This window comes from Echinops telfairi, unplaced genomic scaffold (assembly GCF_000313985.2).
Source record: "Echinops telfairi isolate 266 unplaced genomic scaffold, ASM31398v2 ScPeMD7_7424;HRSCAF=8462, whole genome shotgun sequence".
Taxonomy (NCBI): Eukaryota; Metazoa; Chordata; class Mammalia; order Afrosoricida; family Tenrecidae; genus Echinops; species Echinops telfairi.
Genome location: NW_022111324.1, coordinates 16,813,418 through 16,820,363, shown reverse-complemented (window position 1 = coordinate 16,820,363; position 6,946 = coordinate 16,813,418).

The following is a 6,946-nucleotide window of genomic DNA, read 5'->3' as shown; positions in this document are numbered from 1 at the left end:
TCTTGATCATGCCCTACCAGGTCTATTGCTCTGTTCGAATAACTAATTTTGGTAACATTGATTTTCTATATAGTTCTTTTTTTTCTACTTAATTGATTGTTTTTTGGGGTAGTTTTATTTTGTTCACTTTGAATTTCATCTTTTTAATTTGTTTCTGAATGTAGATACTTAGAATATTGATTTTCAGCTCTTTTATAATAAAACTGGGTTATTTTCTCTTTCCTACCCTTGTTTTGAAAAGCGGCACTGGTGGCGTAGTTATTACCTGTTAAGTTCCTAAAGGAATGGTCAGCATTTCCAAAACACAAGCCCCTCTGCAGGACAAAGTCAGGGCTTTCTACTGCTGTAAACAGTTAGCGTCTCAGAAAGTCACAGGGCACTTCTGTCCTGTCTTGTAGTTTCGTTGTGAGTCTGAATGTACTCAATGGCAGTGAGTTTGACTGAGGTGTTTATATGTTCAGTGGCTACAGCAATGGCCTCAAGCATAGGAACAATTGTGAGGATGGTGCAGGCTGGCCAGTCTTTGGTTCTGTCATGCATAGAATCCCTAGGGGCTGGAACCGACTTATGGCACCTAAGACCAACAACATCTATGTTTTTATTTTCAGGGAGTTTAATTCTGAGGGTGCTATTTTTAAGTGTGACTAAAATAGCAACTATGACTTGTACAAATAGGTTTAAATGACTCTTTTGAGCCAATCATGTTTTCCATCCCAGGGATTTGACATTACAAACACCTGAAGTGACTATTTAATGAAAATTCATGATGTCATGTAGTTTTGATGCTGGAGGGGCTGCATATTGCAAGCTTATATCATTGAAGAGCAGAAAAGAGCTATTATTAGCACATGAATTAAAGTTGTCTTTAATTGTTGTGAGGTACCATCAGGTTAATTCCAAGTCATAGCGACCTTGTGTACAGTAGAATGTAACACTGCTGGGTCCCTTGCCATCCGCACAATTGTTGCTATGTTTGAGCCCATTGTAGCCACTGTGTCAGTCCACCTCATTGATGGTTTTCCTCTGATCCCCTACTTTGCCAAACAGGATGGCCTTCTGCAGATAGTGGTCCCTCCAGAAATTATGTCCAAAGTACCTGAGACAATAGCCTTGCTTTTAAGGAGCATTCTGGCTGTGCTTCTTCCAAAACAGATTTGTTTGTTCTTCTGGTATTCCATAGTTCCTCTACTTTGCTTTACCCAAATCCTCATTTAAATGCAGCAGGTCCTTGACTTTCTTTCTTTATTAGCCAACGTTACCATGAATATAAGGAAATGGAAAATGCCATAGCTTGCCAGATGCACCTGAGTTCTTGAAATGATGGCTTTGCTATTTTAGCAGTTTTTTTTTTTTTTTTTGCAGCAGGTTTGCCCAATGCGATTTCTTGGCTGCTGTTTCAATGGGCACCAATTGTGGATCTCTCTGTTATATCGCCCTAATAAAGAGTTACTGTTTTGGAAATACCAAGGAGCAGTTTTGCCCCTCCCTATAGGGTCTGTATGAGTCAGAATGGACTAGAAGGCATGGGGTTTAGTAAAGAATCCACATTTTTCTCCACTGAAATCCTGAGGTTCATCTTGAGTTCAGAACTTTAAAGTGTTATGATTTTAGAAGCCTAGCCTGTTTTTTACTTGTGGTTTGCTGTAAGATAATTCTCTCACCTGTATCTGTTTTATCTTCAAGCTACAAAAGTCTAATTACGGTAAAATATTTCACCAACATTACACCTTTAGTGGTGGTCTAGAAAACTTTATGGGACAGTTCTCCATCACACAGGGTTGGCTCCAAGTCAAATTTGATTTGGTGATATCTAACAACAACAACACAATTGATTAGGAAGTAGAGAACACCAAAATTAAAATAGAAAAATCAGTAGGGGAGCCAATCATGGCCCAGAACTTTTACTTAGTGCTGTGGTTCTCCATCTTCCTAATGCCATGACCATTTAATACAGTTCCTCATGTTGTGGTGACCCCCCAACCATAAAAGTATTTTCCTTGCTACTTCATCAATGCAATTTTGCTACTGTTATGGATCGGGCGACCTTTGTGAAAGGGTCGTTCCACCCCCCAAAGGGTCGCGACTCACAGATTGAGAACAGCTGATTTAGTGATTCATTTCAGCATGAAAGTTACTCCAACACACTTTAATCCCTTCCTGACCTTTATGCTACTTCTAGTAATATTGAACTCCACCTGTGGAAGAAAGCAGAGTAGGCTTTTAGTTTTTGAGGGAGCTTTTTGTCACAACAAATGCACTAGGAACTGAACGTAGTGACTGAGCATAGGCTGGAATTGCTGCTTGTAAAGGAAGGGTGTTAACATGCCCTGGAGAGGGTTTTGGTTTTGTCCATTCCTCATTACTTATCTGGCCTCATTTTTTGCTAATCTCCCCCTCACTTATTTTGTTTTAACCAATTGCTGTTCTTGGAACATGGCTAGTAAATGTTTACTTCAGGATACTTGCATTTGCTCTGATCACTACAGATTTCTTCAAAGATCAGTTCCTCATATTTACTTAAACAGTAACTTCTCCTTGACATTTTCCTGATTATCTGGTCTACAATTGGAACCTTTTTGTCTAATCTAAAACTTAATGTCCTTTTCTGCTTTATTGTTAACATTAGTTTTAAACGCTTTGTGGAGCATGTGCGTCAATGTTCATTGCAATACTAGTCACAATAGTAAGAAGTGGGAAACACCCTACATCAGCAGAAGAATGGATAAAGAAACTGGTACATGCACACAATGAAATACTACGCATTGCTGGAAACCCATGAGGAAGCCGTGACAGACCTCATGACACGAGTGGACCTGGAGAACATGATACTGAGTGAAATTAGTCCATCACGAAAGGACAAATCTATGAGACCACTGATATGAGGGGAAGAAAAATGAAACAAAAAGCCAAACCTAAACAAAATACAGATTCTTACACCAAAGAGAATAGACTTTAGAGACTGCTACGGGTGGGGAGGACAAGCGAGGGAAGAGAAAGCTATGGGCCAGACGTGATGGGTGTTAACTTGGGTGGAGTAGAAGATGAAAGCCCACAAGAGGGAGAAGAGAGATCAAGGAGTGGGTGAAGGACAAACTATTGGGGAATTTTATTGGTAGTTGAACTGTTGGTTACAAAGATGATCTAAAATAAACACCTCTTCCCATTTACAATAAAAAATATATAAAAAACAAAAATGCACCATGGAGCTCAGTTCTAGCTTGACACAAAGGAGTTGCCCTGAGTTCTAAATGAGTACCGGTAGTTTTGCTATATAATATATGAGATCTTTTTTGATTATTGTTTATCTCTCCCACTAGATTGTAAATACCTTGAAGAGATTTTTGTTTGTCTTGTTTACTTTTTTATTCCCAGTACCTACTACGTTATTTAAATCCAAACCAAACCCTCTGGCAGAGTCTGTTCTGACTCTTAATGACCCTATATCGGTTTCCAAGGCTGTAAATCTTTAAGGCAGCAGATGGCCTCATCCTTATCCCTCGGAGAGCCTGTTGGATATGAATTACCAACCTCTCAATGAGCAGTCCGATACTTAACCTAAAGGCACTACCAGGGTTGCTTGCTCTGTCGTCTCACTTTTACTACCAGTGAGTTAATTTTGAATCATAATGACCCTCATTGTTCTCCCATGGAGCTGCTGGTGGGCTTGGACTGCTGACTTTTAGGCTAACAGCCCAAAATGTAATCTACTATGCCACCAGGGCCCTTTGGCATGTAGTCAGCACTCTTTGAATGAATATTTTTAAAAATTGGAATGTTATTGGAAAGTACAAATGTTCACAATTGATTTATTGTGGTTGCTAAGACCAGTTCCAAAATATACACTTATGGCACTGTTGAAAGTGGATGAAGGTTAATATGTTAAGACATTTTGTTTCTAAGTTTCCTTTAAAGCAGCTTCAAACAGATGTCATGGTCTTATTACTAAAGCTTATAAAGATGCTTTCTTAGAAAGACCTTTTCTGATCTTAAGAGTCTTAAAAATACTCTATGAGAAATTATTGATATCAAGTTGATTCTGATTTGTAGTGACCCTGCAGGTAATCTTTATGGAAACACACTGCTACATCTTTCTCCTGTAGAGCAGCTGGTGGGATTGAACCACCAACTTGATGCTTAATCACTATGGCACCACAGTTGCTGACCTTAATTAAAGTGCTGTTGAAAAGATTGGTGTGTTGATACAAGGGTTCATGGAGAATAGAATTAGAAGATAAAGGAATTTTTCCACAAATATTTCACAACTCCTTCATATCTCTACCTTCTAAATAGAGCATTTGGATATATATTTTTGCCCACACACTGGTGAATTTTTTTTTAGTTTTAGAAATTAGTATTGGGACTAGAACGTTTTATGCAAGGGGACTGGTCTTGTTTTTAAATTAATGTTTTGATAGCATGATTTCAGAAAAAAAAATGAATTAGGATGCACTTCTGTGCAATGAAAAGCAACAGAGCCTCCCCTTTCATTAGTCTCAAGAAACTGTTTCCCCTCAAACTAACTCACTGCCATTGAGTTGATTCTGACTCAGCAGCCTTATAGGACAGAGTTGAACTACTCAACTGACTTTCTGAGACTGTAACTCTTTATAGAAGCAGAAAGAACTGGTAGAATCTGCTCTTATAAAGATTGTAGCCTAGGAAACCCTGTGAGAGAATTCTCTGTCTGATAGGGATGCTATAAATTGTTGTAGTCTCAGTGACTACTGCAAGATGAGACTGATACTGACATTAGCACCTACGTCTTCACAGATGTGGAAAAGGAGGCATGTGTTGGTTAAATAACTGGTCACAGTTATATGATTAGTAAACGGAAGGATTAGGCTTTAACACTGGCATGCTAACTTCACTACCTGTACTATACTATATTGCCTCCATTTCACTAAAGACGTTGATATTCCCATTTCTTGATTTACTGCTTGGATTGAATATGATGCGAAGATTTAGCCTTTCAAAATGGTTCTAGGGAAAAGAAAGTAAATGTTTGGCTGCAGTTCTAGAAGAGGCAGAGCAAAATTGGGAGCTGCTCAATTTTAGGGCTGCTGGAACTAGCTGTGGTGAAAGATAGTTGTTGCTTTTAAATTATTTTTTTTTGTTGTAGAATGAAATTTTAGAAAAACATAATAAAATGTACTACAAAGAGACACAATTTAGTAAGCCCCATCAAAAAATTAAACATCATTGCATTAAATTTCAGAAGTTTAAAGTGCTAAACTCTAGAGGTTTGTAACATAATCCTTGGATTTACACTGAACTGATCCATGTACCACACTTTGAATAACTACCAACCAGTTGCTGTTGAGTTGGTTTTAACTCATGGCAACCTCTGTGTTTCAGTACAGAGCTGTCTTTCATAAGATTTTCAGTGGCTAATTTTTTTGGAAGTAGATTGCCAGGCTTTTTTCCTACTTGGACTCAAGTGAACCTCTTTGCCTTAATCATTTACTGCAGACGTGTGTACTACCCTACTCATATTCCTGTTTCAAATTAATCTTCCCTGTCATTTAGTTTGTCTGGATTTTTTTACACTTTTTCAGAGTTAACATCTTCAGATGGTAAATCTCTGTAGGGTTTATATTGTGTAGGTTGACTTTTCTTTGAGTTTTGACTTTTTCATATCTACCCTCGTCTACAAGAAGCTCTGATGGTATAGTTTATGCATCAGGCTGAGATCTGCAAGGTCAGCAGTTTGAAATCATCAGCTGCTCTGTGGGCAAAAGACAGAGCTTTCCACTTTTGTAAACAGTTACAGTGTCTGAAATATACAGGGGCAATTCTTTCCAGTCCTGTAGAATCACTATGAGTCTGCATCGACTTGATAGCAGTGAGTTAGACTTTTTGTTTAACCTGGCCTATAGCTTTCTTGACCTTGATTCCTTGGCACCCCTTTCAGTATTTGCTTTCTATCCTATGAAAATTTGTTGAAATATCTGTATCACTAATATCTCCTTTCCTTTTCTCTTCATTTTTGTGGTTTCATGTTGTTTAAATTTTAAAAAATTCTTCTATGCACCATTTTAATAGGTTACAGGATGGAGACTAAAGAAGTGCTGTTAATTGTGACCTGGACATGTGCCAATCATTTTTTCCCCTTAAAACTCTGGGCAGGTAATTGTATAGAGTTGACATCTAAGGCCATGTGTGCTGTTGTGCAGGCTGGACACAGTAGAGTTGTGTGCTCACCTCCTTAGGCTTGCAATCCAGTTCACTAAGTCTGGTGCATTCTTAGGCGACTATCAGAGGAACTGTCTGTTTCTGTTTCTACAAAGGCCTTGTTAACTCACTGAGTCAGTTAATTGTGCCAACCTGGCCGATAATCACATGTGGGGCTAATTGGAAGGTGGAGGGATAAGTGGGTGGTGAGCCTTGCCTTTCTAGTTCTCGGGTCTCTTGCTTTGTGATGGTCACACCAGGGTGCAGCTGCCTTAGCAGTTCCCTGCTTCAGCTTGCAAGGTTGACTTCCTTCCTACAAGACATCCCCAAGGAGAAGCCACATGGATATATCCCGATGCAGCCCTGGGTGCTGGAGCAGCCATGTGGAGACCCCTGCTAGTGCTGAGATGCTTATTCATTTACTGGCTCAGCTTTCCTCCTGCAGTCGGCATCACTGCCTCTGTTTTGTGAGGTGGAGGACTTTGTGGACTGGTGTTGGGTTAATGGGTTAATGTTGGACTTGTGGGCTTGGGCAGCATTGAGTTGGGGTGTTTTCGTGATGCACATTTTCTTTACATAAAACTCTCTCTTATCCATGAGGTGCTGTGGATTTGTTTCTCCAAAGTACCCAGACTAATATACTCACCAAGCCATATGATTGTGGTGCTACATCCAATTTAAGAGAATGCCTTTCTCTTAGTTACATAGTTCAAGACTCTCAAGCATTAAAACATCTCATAAAAATTCTACCAGCTAGATATTTATTTATTTTATT